Source organism: Petaurus breviceps, unplaced genomic scaffold (genome assembly GCF_028583685.1).
Source record: "Petaurus breviceps papuanus isolate PSGF00001 unplaced genomic scaffold, PetGlider_PUasm1.0 189, whole genome shotgun sequence".
NCBI classification, from domain to species: Eukaryota; Metazoa; Chordata; class Mammalia; order Diprotodontia; family Petauridae; genus Petaurus; species Petaurus breviceps.
Window position 1 is genome coordinate 24170655 of NW_027185809.1, and position 19580 is coordinate 24190234.

The window sequence follows — 19580 nt, forward strand, 5'->3', positions numbered from 1 at the left end:
AGTCTTTCCCTCTTCTCCCTCCCCTTATTTTCCCTATCTCTCATACTATGACTTCCTCTTTCTGATTTTGATTTCCTTAGGGACTGGCTCTCAGAGCATCTCAGCCTTCCCCCATACGGGACAATTCATGGTTCACCAAACCTAGGTCTTAGCTTCAATTGACTTTTGAGTAGGCAGAAGTGATCCCAACATGATTCTGTGCTCTTTGCCTCAGGCTTAGTGGAGTGCTACACAGTCCAACCACATAATACAGTGCACCGTCCTGGTGTTTTGTTTCATTCTCTCTGTTACTTGGTTCTTTGGCCCAATACCAGAAATCTGGAGCTTTGCAGCACTGGTACTACAGGGTTATGGTCCCTGGCAGACTTTTATTCCTGAGGTCCTGTGACCACCTGGCTCTCTTGCAGCCAAATCAAATTTCTGTAGCTTCAAATTGGAGTCTCGATGGTACTAGAAAGAGAGAAGGGGGACCAGAGTGTGGTTGTGGGTTTTGTTATAAGTCTATGTCATGTTCTTGGTTCTACTAGTGTAGCCTTGCAGGTAGTGTTGGAGGTGGGGGATGGGTGCTGAGTAAGCCCAAGATCAGAGTATTAGTTCATGGTTATTTTTTTTTTTTGCCCCTTATTTCCAAGGCTTTATTGAACAGGATTACAGGGCTGTTTTAGAAAATGATGGTTCCAATTCCTTTCAATCCCCTGGCATGAAATGTTGTATTCAGGGATGGAGACATACATACACATACACACGAATACCACAGCTACTAAAAGGAGTAGGTCCAGTATATATCCACTTTGAAAACCCTTATTCATAGACCCAGTCATGAGCACAAGACTTATAATCAACCAGTTCTTCTGGCTTAAACCACAGGCTGATCTCCTTCTCAGCACTTTTTACAGAATCACTGCCATGAATGATGTTCCTGCCAACTTGAATGCAGAAGTCCCCACAAATGGTGCCTGGCTTGGAATCAGCTGGGTTGGTCTCTCCCAGCATCACTCTGCCTGTCTTCACCACATTTAAGCCCTCCCAAACCATGGCTACAACAGGCCCCGAGTTCATATATTTCACAAGCGCAGGGAAAAATGGCCTGTCCTTCAGGTCAACATAGTGCTGTTTCAGATGTTCCTCTGAGGCCCTAAGGAACTTCATGCCCATGAGACGGAATCCCTTCTGCTCAAAGTGTTTGATGATGTCCCCGACCAGGCCCCGCTGGACGCCATCGGGCTTGATGGCAATGAAGGTGCGCTCGGTGTTGGCCATGGTCCAGGGAGAATCGGGCTAGAGCAGGAGAAAGAGGAGTCTATGGCTGTGGCAGAGAAGGAGGCTGGAGCCCATGGTTATTTTTTTAACCTTTTGGATTCTGGTTGTTCTATCTAGGTCACGCAATCAGCTGAAGCTGCTTTATCTTTGGTGCAGAATTTCTTTTTTAGAGAGGTTTTAGACGTCATGGGAATCAGAGAAAATACCTTTTATTGTTCTACATTTTATTCCTCATCTGTGCTATGCATATAACTTCCTTCCTATATTTCTTGGTGTTCTTCATGCTTGTCATTTCTCATCAGATTGTCACATAATCGATTACAATTTAACTAAACCAATATTTACTAAGCACTTGCTCTGCACAACAGACTCTGCTTCTTCTTCTTAGGGATACAAAGATGAAATATGATATCAAGCCTGTCCTTAAAGAGCTTATAAGCTAATAGAGAATAAGACATATACACCATTAACATTACTATATGGCAGATTATTGTAAGTTCAAAGAGGTTTCATGGTAGTTATGATACCTATGGTTGGCCTGGGAGAAAGAGAAACATTTTAAAAGATGAAGAAATAGAGAGAAAGGAAGGGAATCCAAGCCTGGGAGGAAGCATGGACTTAGAATGAGATGGAAGAGGGGGTTTCTGGATAGATAGTTTTGTTACATTTCTTTTATTTTAGGATTATAGAATCAGACTAAGTTAAACTTTTCTTCTTTCCCCTGTGCCTTGTCTTGTGGACGAACTCAAAATAGCCAAAGTGAATACCCAGAAAATCTACAAAGTGGATACCTGATCATTGGAAAATCCATCATGTACTCTTATTCTGTACTGCCTTAGATAACTAATGGAATTCTTAGGTTGTTTTTTTTTTCTTTTGGTGGTCATACATTAACTTTAGTGACCCTTCATAATCATGTACTTATTTAACCATCAGGTAGCAATGAGAGTTGCTTGCCCAATCTTTTATCATCTCTCTTGGGCTTGAGACACTCAACCTGATCACTTTTGCAAGGCACTACTGAGCTCTCTGTGGTTCTCAGAGAGTCTATCCCTTAGCTCCACCTCTTTCTGTGGTGCAGCAACATCTCATCAATGAGTATGTGGATTTGTAGATATACAGAATCAGAAATAAGCTCTCAAGTCCCAACCCCTTGGGACTTCTTCCTGTACTTGAATGATGAATTAACGAAGTAATCATTTATTAAGGACTTACTATGTAGAAAGCATTGCACAAAACTTAGGGGAGAAAAATAAGAAGTCAGACAATCCCTGCTCTGAATGAACTCACATTCTAATGGGGGAGAAAACACATATAGAATGTTTCAGCTGCAAGTCATATGAACAAGCCTCATGGTATTTAGGAAGTGGCAAAAAGCATGCCAATACCTCCAAATAATGCCATTTGCACTGACAAAATCATGTAAGTTTCTGATATTGAATTATTTTACAATATCAAGGACTTTGGTGGAAAGGATTTCCTTTTCTAAATCTTCAGTAGTTGTGACTTGAAGCACCTTGCTCAACATCGGTGAGCCATATTCATATACCTATGACAGGAATAATTCCTTGGATATCATGTTTAATTTAATATTAGTATAACATGGTTAAGCAAATAAATGATATTGAATGACAAAAAAAGGAACAGTAAACATCAGCCAAGTAGTTGTGAGTTGATTACTTTCTTAGACACCAAGGTTCCCTAGACAATGCAGAAACTGTCTTAAAGCCCAACAATTTCTAAAAAATGCAGTTTGAGTTTGTTGAGTTCCCCATGTCTTCACCCCTGTGAGCATTATAAACAACAATATTACAACAGGATATTCTCTCTCTCTCTCTCTCACTCTTCATACTTAACCAGTTGCCAAGTCTTGTTGATTCTGCCTCTGCAACACGTCTAGAATCCATCCCCTTTTCCCCTGTGCTGTCACTCTTCTAATTCAGAACTTAATCATTTCTCACCTGGATGGCTGCATAGCCTCCTGATTTGTCTTCCTGCCTCACTTCTGTCCTCTTCAATCCTTCATTTACACACCTCTAAAAATGCTATTCCTAGGGCTCAAATTTGAAAATGCTCCTCTTTTCCCTGTGCCTTTTTCCATGCTTTCCCCAGTACCTGGAATCCTTTTTCTCCTCACCTCTGCCCTGAGGAACCCCTCACTCTCTTTCAGGCTCAGCTCAAATGCCATTTCCTTTGAGACACTTTTCCTGATTTTTCCTAGTTGTTTTTTCCATATTTTTAAATTTTATTCTGCATTTACTAATCTGTAAATATATTGCACTGGGAGAATGTAAGTTCCTTGAGGACAGGGACTTTCTCCTTTTTGCAGTTTGATAACCAGCACATGGCACAGTGCCTGAAGTACATAATAGTTGCTTAATAAAAACTTGCTGATTGATTTACTTAGTAAGGATAAGAAGTAATGAGTAATTCTGTAATCCTGGTGTCCCTCTTTCCTGCCTTCTGATTGGCATCCAGTTGTGTGCTGATAAATGTTTAATAATCTATTCTAAAAGAATGTGTACACAGCACACTTAGAATGTCATCTGCATTATTAAAATTTTTTCCATCACTTTCTTAAGTCTAGACAATCAACAAAACAATCAGCCAAGCCCTGATTTGTAGCATTGCTGGTTTCTGAGGTTTAAATGCTCATAATGAAAATTTAACAGTCTGCTCCCAGAAGCCAGTTCCAGCTGGTTCCAGGATATCCCTACTATTTTCAAAGAGAGCAGCAAATGCAGGAAAATATGGACTATATTTTCCAGGTTGGAGACTGGAGCTAGCAAATGAAGAAATTGCCCGGGTCCACAGCAAAGCAAGAGCTGAGACTTTAGCTTTATAAGCAAATTTATGAAAGGAGCAAATGAAAGTCCAATCACTAGAGAAAAGCCTGGAACAAAAAATTAAAGAAGACGATGAATTAGGGAAAATCTGTGATGACTTGATTTCAAAGATGGAAAAGATCTGACCTAGGAATTTTGAATTGTTCATTCTTTGTTCACTCTCGCTATAACTAGTCCTTGCTTCAGTGTTGTCAGTTACGTAACATCATGTTTAGTCATCATGTGCACTTTCTTAACCTCTGTTTTTACATGTTGCAGACATATTAATGTGTATTTTTTTAACTTAGCAAATTGAACTTTTTAAAATAAATATGCTTGAATAAAGATTTTAGAAAAAGAAATATTGATTTTGGAGACCGTCTAGATCAAAAGATTCATCTGTAGGGTTGAAGATGTATTATTATCATGTGAGAGGATATGTTTCAAGTGCTTTGCAAACCTTGAGATACTATACAAATATTTCTCACCACTAGAGGTGAGAATGGAGTGGATGGAAGGAATGGAGTGTTGGGCTTGTAGTAAGGGAGATCTGGTTTCAAATCTTACCAGTTCTTTGATTCTGTGCAAGTCAAGTAACTTCTCCATCAATTTTCTAGTATTTATTAATTCATAAAAAATGAGATGTGATATGCCTTTATAAAGGGAATTTCCCATATTTGGAGTTCCCTCCACTGACAAAATAACAGATCCTTTGCCTATTGGAGTAGTTCTTATCACAGCAGTTTTTAAAGCTGGAAGAATTCGGTCATCTTTGGTCACATTTAGAATTCCCCTAGAGGACAACTTTTTGGTTTTTATTTTCAATCATTCAGCAAGCATTTATTTATTTTTTTTCCTTTTTAAAAATTTTATTTACTATTAGTTTACAACATTCAATTCCACAAATTTTTGAGTTCCAAATTTTGCCCCCCCTCCCACCCTCTTCTCCCTTTCCCCCATGGTAGCATGCGATCTGATATAGGTTCTACATACACCTTTACATTAAACATTAGTCAAGTTGTAAAGAAGAATTATAACCAATGGAATGAATAATGAGGAATAAGAAACAAAACAAAACAAAAAAAGAGAGAGAGCAAGTAGTTTGCTTCAATCTGCATTCAGACTCTGTAATTCTTTTCTATGACGAGTCCTTTGGAGTTGTCTTATGACCTTGCATTGCTGAGATGAGCCCAGTCTGTCAAAGTCAGTCATTACAGATACGATGTGTCTGTAATTGTGTACAGTATTCTCCTGGTTCTGCTCCCCTCAACATAGGTTTATAAGTCTCTCCAGGTTATTATGAAGTCTGTCTGCTCTTCATTGATTATAGCTCAATAGTATTCCACTACATTCATACACTACACCTTGTTTAGCCATTCCGCAATTGAAGGACATTCCCTTGATTTCCAATTCTTTGCCACCACAAAAAGAGCTTCTATAAATATTTTTCTCCGTATAGGTCCTTTGCCCACCTGAAGACAGCTTTTAAAAATCTGGTCACATGACAACTTCCAGATTGCAGATACATATCAAATAATTGTATTTTGGCATTTGTAAAGCAAACTTAGTTCCTTCCCAAAACATAAGAACATTTAACTACCCCATTTCTAGGTGGTCAGTAGAGTGAAATATCTGATGTCTGCAGGTATTATGGTGGATATATAGTGTTAGACTCCAGAGTCCTGCCCCGCACACTATGAAGCTGGTCAGCCCTGGGCCAGTCACTTAACCTCTGTTTCTTTATCTGTAAAATGGGGATAACAATAGCATCATTTCACAGGGTTGTTCTGAGGATCAAATGAGATAACATATGTAAAGTGCTTTGCAAACCTTAAAGTGCTATAGACTTGCTAGCTATTGATCTTATTTTGGTGATATTGGAGCAAAGGCAAGAAGTGAAATATAGTCAGTGAGATATATACACCTTAGTAAGGAAAATCAAATTTATTCTCTACTTATTTTCAAACTTCTCACTTAAGGTTTCTAATATTTTCATTCTGCAATTCACTAAGTTCTAAGGAGAAGATTAAATGCTCAAAGTCATATTCCACCTAGTTGTTAACCAACTTAAAACATTCAAATAAAGCCGACTGCAGCGCTTTGGCCAATTTGTTCATTCCTTGTTTCATGTATATCAAAATACAATATTGAAGGAGCACAGAGAAAATGTTTTTAGAAGTTAAAAAAAAGCTCATGAGAATTTAATGTTCAAATTAAATTATTGATACAGTAATTTCTGCTTGGTGCTTTCCCAAGATACATTTGGATTTGGCTTTTGCCAAATGTATCTTCTTACATGAAGAAATACAGACTCTTCAACAAACTTTTATTTTTTCCTTGACATAGAAATTTTCTGATAACTTTGTCTTGTCACAATATTTCCTTTAAGCAGGACAAGATCTATGATAACAGTGACACAAAATTTGTGTTCTGCCCTCAAAGGTTCCTTTCTATATTTAGTGACAACTCATAAAGGATTTTTCATGAAGTAAAGATATTCCCAGAATTTAGATGAATATATAGAACAATAGTTCTCAAAAGTTTGGTCCCAAGGACCCCTGGATGACCCCAACATACTTTCAAGTGCTCTGTAAGGTTAAAAGGACTTTCAGAATAATTCTAAGAACTTATTTGCCTTTTAAAATACCCTCCCTTTTTCTAATAACATCTCTGTATGAGGCCCTGTTTTTTCATGTACTTTAATCAAAACAATATATCAAAACCAGTGAATACAGAAGCAGTTAGACTATTTAACTCAACAGAAAGTCTAAATGTCTTCTATTAAGCCAGACCTAAAATATTTGCAAAAATGTATAAAACAATGCACTTTTCTCACTAAATTTTTTTGTCTTGGAAAATATGGTTGTCATAAAAATGCTATTTATATTAACATATAATCGGTTCATTATTATTTTGAGTTAATAAATAGATGTTTTATAATTTTCACTTTTAATTTCTATTATTTAATCTAATATTTAATTTCTAGTATTGATAGATAACAAAGCTCTTTGGCATACTGTTATTTTTAACTTGGTGAAGGCATTTTGAGACCAATTGGAAACTGCTGATCTAGCCATTCATGTTATTCCAAAGTTATTTAGTTTGAGAAAACATCAGCATTTCTAGCCTCACTTGCTGTCATTTTGGTAAACTACAAATTTAGAGAAAGTTACATGAGATATTAGATTCCTTGTATCAGTGAAATCTGCCCATCCAATCAATGCAATCAATCACTACCCATGCAATAGGTAGTGATTTTGAGAGTCCACATCTATCTCTCTGTCTCAGAGTAAAAGAGTGCTGGAACTATGGTCTTAGGATCTGGGACAGCTCCTGTCCTAAAACAAAACAAAATAAAACGAAACACTAGCTTATTTATGGATTAAGGTTGTACTCTCTCTCCACTACCAGTCTGTGCTTAGCACAATAATTTTAAGAACAAACATTCCATAATATTTCTGTTTTGTAACCTCTGATTTTATGGGTCAATTCTAAATTTAGCTTTCTTATCTGTAGTCTTTTGTAAAGCTATTTTTTCTTCTTCTTCTACATATAGGTAACATTTAAAGATTATGTAGTGCTTAATATCTGTTATCTCATATGAGTCAATGTAGGTGTTATTGTTATCTGCTGTTATAATATTCATTTGACAGATGAGGAAACTGATGCTTAGAGAGATTAATTGATTTGACTAGGGTAGCATAGCTAGCAAGTGAATTAGGACGGATTCAAACCCAGGTTTTCCTGACTTCAAAACCAAAATTCTTAATACACTCTATGCATGCTCATAGACAACAAGTGGATTCTTAATATGTCCCTTAAAACATTTTTGTTTTTATCTTTTTAACTTTTCATTGATTACTTTTATCTCCCACTCAAAGGCATTACCACTTTTATAGCTAAAATTAGGTTTGTTTCCTTATGTAACAAGGTATGAGATCATAGAACTAGTCTTTTTGAAACTAATAATTTTTTTTAAAATGTTATCAATGACATTTATTATAAATAATTTAATTGTATTAAATCAAATGTCTTATTTTTACATTTGAAAACAACTCATTGTTTGTTTTGGCTTGACATCTTGAATTCATCTGACTTTTTCTTTACTTACAGCCAGCTAACAGATTCATTTCATTTTTCCATCAAAATATTTTTTATACCTTTTCCATTACCACTGTTGTGGCTCTAGGTCATTTATATCTGAGTTATTTAAGCAACTTTCTATAAAAAGTATCTTTTCTTATTATGAATTTGATTTGGGCAAATATCAACATTTTCATATACAAACGAGCAGAAAAGATGGGTGCATATGAAACCATGAATCTATTACACATAGCTTTTAAAAAGTATATAGTAAATTTAACATGGTGGCGCCAGCTCTGTCTTGTATGTTTATTTCCTCTTCTGAACTTTCTTTAACTCTCTTTTCTGTATTAAAAAAGTTTAATTGGTGCTCATTTCTTTCTTTTCTTTTTCTTTTTCCTTTTTTTTTTTTGACATTGCTCTTATTATTGACCTCTCTGAATATCCCTTCATGGATTGCCCCCGTCCTCCAATAATCCGTCCATTGTAACAAATAAGTATAGTCAAGTAAAAACATCCTTATGTCAGTATCTGAAAAAGTATGTCTCCTTCTGCTGTACCTTTGGTTCATGATTTATCTTCAGTTTTCTAGAGTCACTATCGGCCATTGCATTGATCATAAACCTTAAGTCTTTTACAATTGTTTGCCTTTACAATGTTGTAGACACTACATGAATTGCTCTCTGGGTTCTGTTTATTTCATTCTCTATCAGGTCATATATAAATTCTTGCAACTTTCTCTGAATCTTTTTTTTTTTTTGGCCCTCATTGTTCTTATAGCACAATGATGTTCCCTTAAATTAATATGCCATGATTTGTTCATCTATTCCCCATTTCATGGGCACCTGCTTTATTTCCACTTCTTTGCTACAAGAAAAATGCTGTTACAAATATTTTTTGTACATAGAGGTCCCTTTTTTCTTTCTTTGATCTCTTTGAGTATCAGTAGTATCACTGGGTCGAAGGGTTGTATGCATAGTGTACTGACATTTTGGGTATCATTCCAAATTGCTTTGCAGAATGGTTGAACTACTTCATTGCTCTCCCAAATAATGCATTAATGTGCCTGTCCTCCTACAACTCCTGAAAGAATTATCATTTTATTTTTAGTAATCTTTGCCAATTTTATGGGTGTGAAGTGGAATATCAAAGTTGCCTTAATTTTCATTACTCTTAGGAATTATTTGTAGCATATTTTGCATATGGTTGCTGATACCTTTCTGTTCTTCCTTTGAGAACTATCTATTTATATTTTTCTAATGAGAAACTGATTTTGCACATATATATATATACATATATATATATAATACATTCTTGTCATATATTGGATGACTGACATCTGTCAGAGATTTTCTATAAAGACTTTTTTCCTAGTTAGCTTTTCCCCTTTAATTCTGTGCATTCATGTTGTTTGGGCAAAACCTTTTTTATTTCTTTCATTATATTATCTTTAATTTTTTCTTCTCCACCTTTATGAAAAAAAATTGATGAAAGAGAATGTTATCAGTATGGAGATTTATCATTGAATTGATATGCTTCCGTATCATTGTCCTTTCTTCTCTTCATCTAGCTCAAACCACAATTACTTATTCTTACGAGCTCTTTCTTAGTTTTTAGTCCCTCTTTATTTGTTTTGCTTATGACTCTTTCCTCCTGAACTTTATCCTACTACTTCATCTCCCTCTTTCCATATCCATTCCCACCAATTTGCTGTTGCTTTTAATGTATTTCTGTGCTAAACTCTTTATATATAGCTGTCCAATGCTTAGCACAATACTTGACACATAGCAGGCACTTAATAAATCCTTGTTGACAGAGTGTATATTCAGACCTCCTTTTAGTTATTCATATATGAATAAGGTCCATGAGATGCTTTCTTTTGCATTTAGGAATATGGTATTACAAGATTTTCTGTCCTTTTCTTTCTAGTTGCTACATAGTATTGTGTGATACTGAATATAGTTCCTTTATACTTAAAATTTTTCTTTCCAGCTGCTTGGAGTACTTTTTCATATAGAAGCTCTGAGTTTTTATTATTTACATCCTTAGGGTTTCACAACTTGGGTTTGGGTTTTTTTTTCCCCCAGAGATGACCTGGTGATTTAGGTTTTTTTTTTCTTTGCCCTGTGGTTCTAATATATCTGGGTAGTATTCTTTTTATGATTTCTTGAAATGTGATATCCAGATTTTTTGTTTGATCAAAGAGTCTCATAATCCTTAACATTTTTCTCCTTGATGTGTTTTTAGGTCACTGCCTTTCATAGCTGATACCATTTATCCTCTATTTGTTTTGGTCTTTTGACTTCTGATATTTCTTGTTGTCTCATGGAATCAAGTACAATTTGCAATTCAGTTTTTTGAGAGAAAATCTCCTTCTTCTCCCTGATTTTCTACCTTCTCCATTAAGCTATTTATTTTCTTACCAAATTTTTTTTCCTCAAGAGCATCTTATTTCATTTTTTGCCTCTTCCTTTTTTTCTCTCAGTTACTTTTAGAGTCTTTGTGGACATGTCATTCTTTCTCTGGAGCACTGCTTGACTTGTTGTGGAGTTACTGGTTTAACCTTTTGAGTTTGCTAAGCCATGTTTCCTTCTTGTATACAGTACTTTGTTTTTTTTTCATGTCCTGGCAGTTTCTGGATTGAGAGTTTGTTGGGTCTGAAGCTCTACTTCCTCTCATACTCTTAGATGGGTAGGTAGGACTTGTCTATTCCTATCTTCTCTATTTTCTAGATACCGCTGTCCCTACAATTCTGGATAGGGTGAATGGGGCCAAAGTTTTGCCTTCTGGCACAGTCTTAGCTTATGTCCCCTCTTCTATTGGTCTAGTGAGAATATTGGATTCAAATCTTCTATATCTCCTTATTCTTACTTGATTCCCATCATTGAGTTGATTCTGTCTACTACAATGCCTCTGACAGCCTCCAGTAGGATGTGGTGGATTATGCTGTTCTTGGGCCTTATGGAAAATTCTTAGTCCTGTGTTTTATATTTGAATTGACTTTGTCTCTTGCTATAGCTCCAAATGTTCTGAGGCATACACTGGCCTATTCTGTCCCCTGCTCAATGATCTCTGGGGGCTGGCTATGTCTTTCATTTCTGTTCTGTCAGACCAAGACCAAGATATTGCTAGCTTTAGGCCCTAATTACCGGAGCTTGCATCAGTTTCACATTCCTGTGGTGTATTCCTGTTCCAGCACCTTCGTGATTTAGGCCCTGTGAGATTGGACTGGGTTCAGGGTCTCTGGAACATATCTAATCAAAATATCCATAGGCATCTGGCCCTGTGAGATTGGTGAAGAAGGAAAAAGAGTGAGACTGACTACTCCATGTTGAATAAAGAGCTACATTAACAAACTGACTTTTAGCAACATTAGCTACAGAAATTATGAAGCATAATATATGGAAACTGCTCTTTTTCTCTGATATGACCAGAAATGAGCAGAATATTTAATTTTTTGTTGTTGTGGATGCATGTTCTTATCCAAATTCCACAGGCATTTACTTGCTCTTAAGTAAATACCACAGGCATGTCTGAAATCCCCAACTCATTTTTATCCAGAGATGTCTGCTGATTGTGATAGTGGCAAATTGCACCCGTGTCAAGATTTGACATAAGCCATTCTGTGTTACTGTACATACTATATTTAATTATACATTCACAGTCATTTGGGATGAATTTGCTGTGTTAGTCTTATTTTCATTGACCTTGAACTCCGTTTTCATTGAAAAAGGAGAATATATGTACATGTGAGTTACACGTGAAAATATCCAGTAATCTCAGCCATTGCTCTGTGTTTCTACTTTTCCCTATCTCCCCACATCCTCCACCCAAGAAGTACCCTAAAGCTTTACAGTTTGAGAAACTCTGCCCTAAAACCACTCTTCTTAAAATTCCTATTCTTGTAAGAGTTATCCTAATTCTTTACATCCTCAGAATCATCCTTTGCTCTTTTATCCCCTAAAGTTCAAAGCTTTTCAAATATACCTCCTCAACATATCTCACATCTGTCCTTTTCTTTAGCCTGTCTTTTTATAAGGCAGCAGGTTATACAGTGGATGAAATACCAGGATGGCAGTCAGGAAGGCCAGAGTTCAAATCCACCCTAAAAAAATTACTAACTTCTGTGACACTGGGCCATTAACTTGGCTTCAGTTTCCCCATCTATAAAATGGAGATAATAACAGCACCAACCTCCCAAGGTTATTGTGAAGACCAAATGACACAGTAGTTTTAAAACACTTAGCATAATGCCTGACATATAGTGGATGCTATATAAATGTTACTTATCTGTTTGTTATTCATTTATTATTTTTCTACCATTTACCATAATTTTTCTAGTCTAGACTTTTTTCCACCTCTTTCCTAGACTATTGCAGTAACATATTAATTGGTCTTCCTGAATCCAATCTTTCTACTTTATAATCTACCTTTTATAAAAATCTGCTAAATCATATCTGGTCATGTTACTCCTTTACTAAAGAATCTTCAATGGCTTCCCATTCACTTAGCATAAAATAGTAATTTTGATGGCATTTCATAGTCTGAATCCAGGCTGATGATATTACTGTCTCTCTTACATTTTATACTGAAGCCAGGTAGCCTTATTCTTTTTTTTAAAGCAATCAGAGTTAAGTAACTTGCTCAAGTTACACAGCCAGTTATTTCTGGGTGTGGTGCTGAGTATCTGAGCCCGGGATTCGATCCAGGTCATCCCGACACTGGAGCTGGTGCTCTTACTTGCTGAGCCACCTGGCTGCCCCTAGGTAGCCTTATTCTTAACATTATAATTAGTGCTTCCTTGCCTTTGCACAGGCTGGTCCCCATGCTTAGAATTCTCTCCCTCTTCCTTTGCCTCTTGGAACCTTCATCTCTATTTATGGCTTAGATCAAATATTCTATGTTTTGCCCTCATTTAAGAGGTAGAAACTCTTCACTCTCTCAGTATCTATGCTACCACCATCACAGTAGAAGTATGTGAGCACCACACCAGCTGGATAAGTCATTTTGCATTTTTTTTAATGTTACATTCTGTAGGTTGTCATGATCAAAGAAGCAGAAGACCTTTTTAGATTACACTAGTTGCTGGTGCCCACATACTCTCCAAAAAACCAAAACAACAACAAAAACCAAACCCAATATATATATATTCATATTTGCCCTGTATTTGCTCGTCTGTCAACATACTGTTTTCTCCTAATACGTAAGATTCTTGAGGGCAGTGACTCTTGCTATTATTTTTGTATCCTGAGTATCCTAGCTCTCAGTAGGTACCTAAGAAGAACTTGATGGTTGATTGACATTAGCCCTCACTCTAAAGTTTCTGACTACACCAAAAAGTAGATTAAATAATGACTCATATAAACCAGTAATTTTAGTTTCTTGTCTGTTGATATAATCTCTTTTCTTTTTTGTGTAATTGTATTCAGTGTTTTCCATGTCTAATGCCTCCTGACTCTCCTCTGGAAGGAAACATTCTTTAATATGTCTGTAAGACTTCTGTGTAGTTTATAAGCTTTTGATCTCTTATTTCTTATTCCTGCTCCTTATTTTCTCATATTTTTTACTGTCCTCTTTTGCATTAAAGCATAGAGCAGCAAAGTATATACCTATTTAATTTGGAGGATTTTTTATCAAGTTCTTTGTAGAATTCCTTCTTCATGTCATCCTTTTCAATTGATATCGGTGCATAAGTTGCAATTATCTTCTTAGCCATTGGGAGAACTGCAATATAAGATGATAAAGATGAGATGATGTTTCTTGTTGCCTTTGGATACACAATAAAACCTACTCCACTAATTTTTATTTGCTTCTCCAAGGGGAATCAGTGAAACATTTGTCCATTTAGCTATATTTTTGTTGTTGCTATTTTATTTTCTGCTTTCCTTTCAAGAAAGAATGTTATTATTCAAGTCCACTCATTGGTGACTAGACAAAGATCCCACATTTAGAAAAATAATTTTTAATTATTTTTCTGTTAATGCTTATAGATGACCCCCAAACTAGGAAATTCTTAGCACTTTCTCAGTCTATATTTTGTCTCTAGCATGGTGGAAGTAGATGTGGGTTCCACTAGCTAGAAAGCTATTTTGTAATTTTTACATTATGTTTTGTGGGTTGTCATGGTCAAAGTATCATCACTTAGTGGTCAGTCTATTAGTGAGTCTTTTTTGTCTTTCTTTTTTTTTTTTTTAAAGCAATTGGGGTTAAGTAACTTGCTCAAGGTTACACGGCCAGTTATTTCTGGGTGTGGTGCTGAGTATCTGAGCCTGGATTTGATCCAGGTCATCCCGACACTGGAGCTGGTGCTCTTACTCGCTGAGCCACCTGGCCGCCCCTAAGCAATTGGGGTTAAGTAACTTGTTCAAGGTTACACAGCCAGGTGTTTCTGGGTGGGTGCTAAGTATCTGAGCCCGGGATTCAATCTCCAGGTCTTCTCAACACTGGAGCCAGTGCTCTTACTCGCTGTGCTACCTGGCTGCCCCAATTAGTGAGTCTTTTTATACTTTGTCTGAGCTTTGGAAAGTAGATATAACATATTGTTTGATATATACTAAAAGACTTGCAAGCATGGGTGAACCTACTGCAGTATGTTGTATAACCTTGGAGAATCCTTCCGGTGGTACGTCAGAGTAGATATATGTGGAAATGTTCTGTGTAAAAATAAAATGTTAGCTAGCATAATTCAGTTCCAAAATGAAAACATTTTCTTGCCCTCTGCTACACACACACACACACACACACACACACACACACACACACACACACACATCCATCAGTTTATCAGATCCTGTGAAATCCAATCTACTGTAATTCTGACAAAATATAACCTCTGACTTAAAAACAGATATACTCTTTCTGTCGTTTTATACTCATGAAAACTTTGCTCATTATCTTCTCTCCCCACTCCAAAATCCTCCAAACTTTTGAACTTTCCTTCTTGAGGGAACCAGTAGTGTCAGTGGGTATGATAATGAGAGGAAGAATGAAAAAGATATCATGAATAAAAAAATAAAAAGAATTTAATGACATTGCACATAAAGACATAAGAGAGAGGTAAACAGAACCCCCAACTTCATACTTTTGCCAGAATTTATTTTAAAATTTAAGAAAGTGTCAGTGAAAGCAAGTAATGAAGATTATTTTCCCCTAAAAAGAGAATGAGGCACTCATTATTCTTGTTATATCTGAGAGCATGTATCATAATGGTTTTTTCTTAGCCTAAAAACAACAAAAGTTATGCCACACATTCACTGTATGTGGGCTTCATATTGGATACTCTAATCCTGCTTTCACCTCCACTTCCTATATGGTTCTTTGTACCTCTGTATTCCTTCCTTTCCTTTCTCTTCCCTTCTCTTGTTTTGTCTTCTCTTGCTTTGCCTTTCCTTTCCTTCCTTTCCCTCTGGATCTCCCTATCTAGACCAGAATAGAAATTGAGCAACTTTTCATGGGCCCAGTCCAATATTTTTTGACTCAGAAGCTTTGACCTACTCTGTTTTCCAACCTGGGATGGTTTGCCTCTTTTAGACAATCGGATGACCCTTCATCCCATGGGGTGCTTCCAAGTGTGAATTCCCAATCAGCTTTAGCACTATTGTAACTCAGAACCCTTGAACTCAAGACATTCACCAGCTACAGCCCTGCTAGCAGCTGGGATTGTAGATAGGTCTATGTCACTTGACTTTTAGGTTCTGTTATCTATAAAATAAAGGGGTGGAACTGTTTGATTTCTAATGTCTTTTCTAACTCTAACAGTCTCTGATTCTGTTTGACTGGATTGTCCTTTTGTTTTCATAAGCTGTCCACTTTCGACTGTGTGATCAGGGCAGAAATTCAACCAATAATGTTAATAGATGGATAATAGCTTACCAATGTTGTGTGATTATTTTTTAAAGGAAAATTGATGTATAATCACCCTCTCACCTTATTTTTTTAAGTTTCACAATAAAAATTCATCAGAACTTTTATTTTGCATTATCTCTCTAGCACTCTGAAACTTTGATGAGTTTTTGTTTTTTCTCAGTATTGAGCACCATTAATTGACCTAGAGCTAAGAGCTATCAGAGTAACTTAGAGAATGATTTGTCTTGTCAAAATAGGCTTTTCAACTAACAAATTGTCCATTGAAGTGAAAACCCTGCAAGCTATTCATGCTTTGGCACTTCATAATAGTGAAAAAAAAATTGCTGACTCATTTTTCTTTAATATTAATTTTGCATATCTTTCTCTTAAACTCATTATTCTAGCAAATCAGCTTTGAAGATGTAAAGAGGGTGGGGTGGGGAATTAGTTGTATTTTTAATTTTAACACAATGTCAACTTTTGACTCACAAGAAGGCTCAGACTCACCCTTTCACTTACTTTACTACATGTAAAGCCAAGCATGAGCGGCTTTCCAGAGGACTGCTTCTGTGGACAGTTTTCAAGATTCTGATTACATAGTATAGTGAACTCTCTATTTATTCAATAACAAATCAGAGCAAAACATTTACAGAAAATCAAGGTACAGCATTCACAATGTTACAATTTACCACAGAAAATCAAAATACAGAATTCACCATGTCACAACTCAACAACTTATCACTAAAATGGCCACATAGTTTTCACAAAAGTGGTCACATATTTTTGAACAAAGTACAATTATTTAGTAACTCATTCAGTCATCCTTAAGGAGAACACAAAGTACAAAAGGTCAAAGTCCTCCACTCATCACAGTAAGTTACAAATCAGTCACTATTCAGTCATCAGTCACTATTCAATCATCAGTCATTACTGCAATCCACCCCTCAGTCACAAGTAAGTTACAATTTCATCAGTCACTACTTAATATCCACAGAGAGGTCTTTTCATCTTGACTCAGGGTAGACTCTCAGCTTCCATGGCTCCTCTTCCATGGTCCCAGCTCCCTCCCCAATCTAATCAACTGCACCTGAGTTCAAAGCCTGACAGGTCCCAGTTCCTTGTCCAGTTCTCCATGCAGTTCCTGCTCCATACTGAAGCTCACAGTGTCCAGTCCAACTCAAATCTCTCACATCTCTCTTCAGTCCAGCAGCTGCCCTGCCTCCATGATGTTTACCCCAGGAAATTCTAGCTGTTCAGCTTGTGCTCTTTCTTAAATACAGTATAACTCCTCCCTGTTCAGCCCCTTCCTGTTATGTGAGCAACAGGGGATCATACCTTCAGTTTCTTTAACAAAGGCTTAATTTGAAACTAGGTGCTAAGTACCTCTTAGTTTAGCAATACAAAGGGATCTTCAAATTTCATTACTACTACACTATACCAATTAAATAGATAGAAATTGATGGGAAATGGATGTGCCTACCTTTCTTTGCAATATATTATGTGCAGTCAGAAGCAGCTAGGTGATATAGTAGATAGGGTACTAGACTTGGAGTCAGGAAGATCTGAATTCAAATTTAGCTTCAGATACTAGCTATGTGACCCTGGGTAAGTCACTTAACCCTCTCTGTGACTTAGTTTCCTCATCTGTAAGATGGAGATAATAATAGCGCCCACTTCCCAGGGTTGTTGTGAGGATCAAATGAGATAACATTTACATAACACTTTGCAGACCATAAAACATTATATAAATGTTAGCTATTTATTATCCTAGGCAATTTAACTACTTAAGTGGAATTTTAAAAAATATAATACAGAGGTTTCTAGAAGGTGTCCTGAATTATCATTCACATCAGTCTCTCTGGGCAGCTTCCTTGTTTCCTTCAACTCATAGACTGTTGTCCCATCCATAGTAGAAAAGCTGTGGTTCCATGAGCCAACTTATTTGCTGCTAGAGATGAGAGACAGGCTCTCAGAGAGGATGAATAGGAGTCTCTGAGTGGAAGTAGCACAAACTAACTTTTTTTAATCTCCTACCATCCATCAAATAGGAAGCCTACAATATTTTGTTCTTTGATTCTGACCTTTAACTCCAGTCTCATCAGAGACGCGAAGTCTGGACACTCCATCTTTTTTTCCTATTTTGACATCCCTGGAATTCAAAGGAAGAGATAACTTAAAAAAAACAATCATGGTATGATAGTGCTTATTTTATTCACGTCTTCAGTTCTTCTCTTCCCAGTGTTCTCTTACTATCCGTTCCAGAGTGAAAAAAAAAGGTAGCAGAGGCTATATAGAGTAACGAATGATGATGTTATGACAATGGTGATGATAGCTCTCTTTTGTGGAGCACCTACTATGTGCTGGGCACTGTACCAAGCACTTCATTAATGTTATCTCATTTGATCCCCACATCAACCTTTGGAGTCAGGTGCTACTGTTATCCCCATTTTACAGATAAGGGAACTGAGGCAAACCCAGGTTAAATAACTAATCCAAGGTCGCATTGCAAGGAAATGTCTGAGACTTGATTTGACTACAAGTATTCCTGACATTAAGCTCAGTGCTATTGTTGGCAACACATTCCCTTACGCCCTATACTCCACGTCAAATCCTGAAATTCCCATTATTTCCTTCCCTACAATTTAAAAGAATGGTGCATTTAAAATTTGGGATTTGCCCTAGAATCCTACAAATACTGTATTATTCAATCAATCAGTCATTCATTCAAAATGTGTTTGTTATATACCAGGCACTGTGCTAAAAAAAAAAAACCCACAGAAGAAGAAAAGTATAAGAACAAGAAATATAAAGGAAAACAAAAACAGTGACAAGTTGGAACATTGCCATCTAAGCAGTTTAATGGTGTCAAAATTGATAAGATCCATCCAAAAGAAATTCGACTCAGCAGAGAATAGTATGATTATTCAGTGTATTTCTGATTGAATGGCATCATTTTTCTTCCTTGACACATGTTCCAATGAATATTGTTCATCATTTTGACCATCTCAAAGCATGTATTGGGAGCAGGGAAGTAGGAAGTAGAGAGAGAGCTCTGGAGTTGAGGGACTTAAGTTAAATTTCATCCCTGAGGCTTCCTACCTATGTATCCTTGGGAAAATCACTTGACATCCCTGAGGCTCAGTTTCCTCATCTGTAAAATGAAGAAATTGAACTAGTCTCTAAAACCACTTTCCACTCTAGGCCTATGTTTTTATTCACTGCTCATAGAGCTGAGGAGGGTTCGCAGAATCTTTTCAGTCAGAAAGTCTCTTAGATGCCATCTAGTAAAACATGTAACTTGACCAAGAGGCCCCTTAATGATATTACTCCCAACAAGCCGGCCTCCCACCTCCTTTTGAAGACAATCAGTTCTGTACTTTAATCCATTAGCTTCTGAAGCAGCTAATTTCACTTTCTTTTCTTTTAATTTTAATTTTTTAAAATTTTTTCAAATGCTTTATTAGCTTCTGATTTACATCATTCATTTCGGCCAGATTTTGAGTTACAAATTTTCTCCCCGTTTTCCCCCTACCCACCCCCCAAAAATAGCAGTCCCACAGGATATCC

The 19580-nt window shown here is 36.5% G+C and overlaps 1 protein-coding gene and 1 pseudogene across 2 annotated transcripts in view; one reads left to right on the top strand and one right to left on the bottom strand.

Annotated features, from left to right (window-relative positions):
* Positions 1-19580, top strand: part of RTN1 (reticulon 1) — a 277572-nt gene that overhangs the window by 93340 nt on the left and 164652 nt on the right. The window lies entirely within an intron of this gene.
* On the bottom strand, positions 602-1323 carry LOC138164349 (nucleoside diphosphate kinase B pseudogene; annotated as a pseudogene).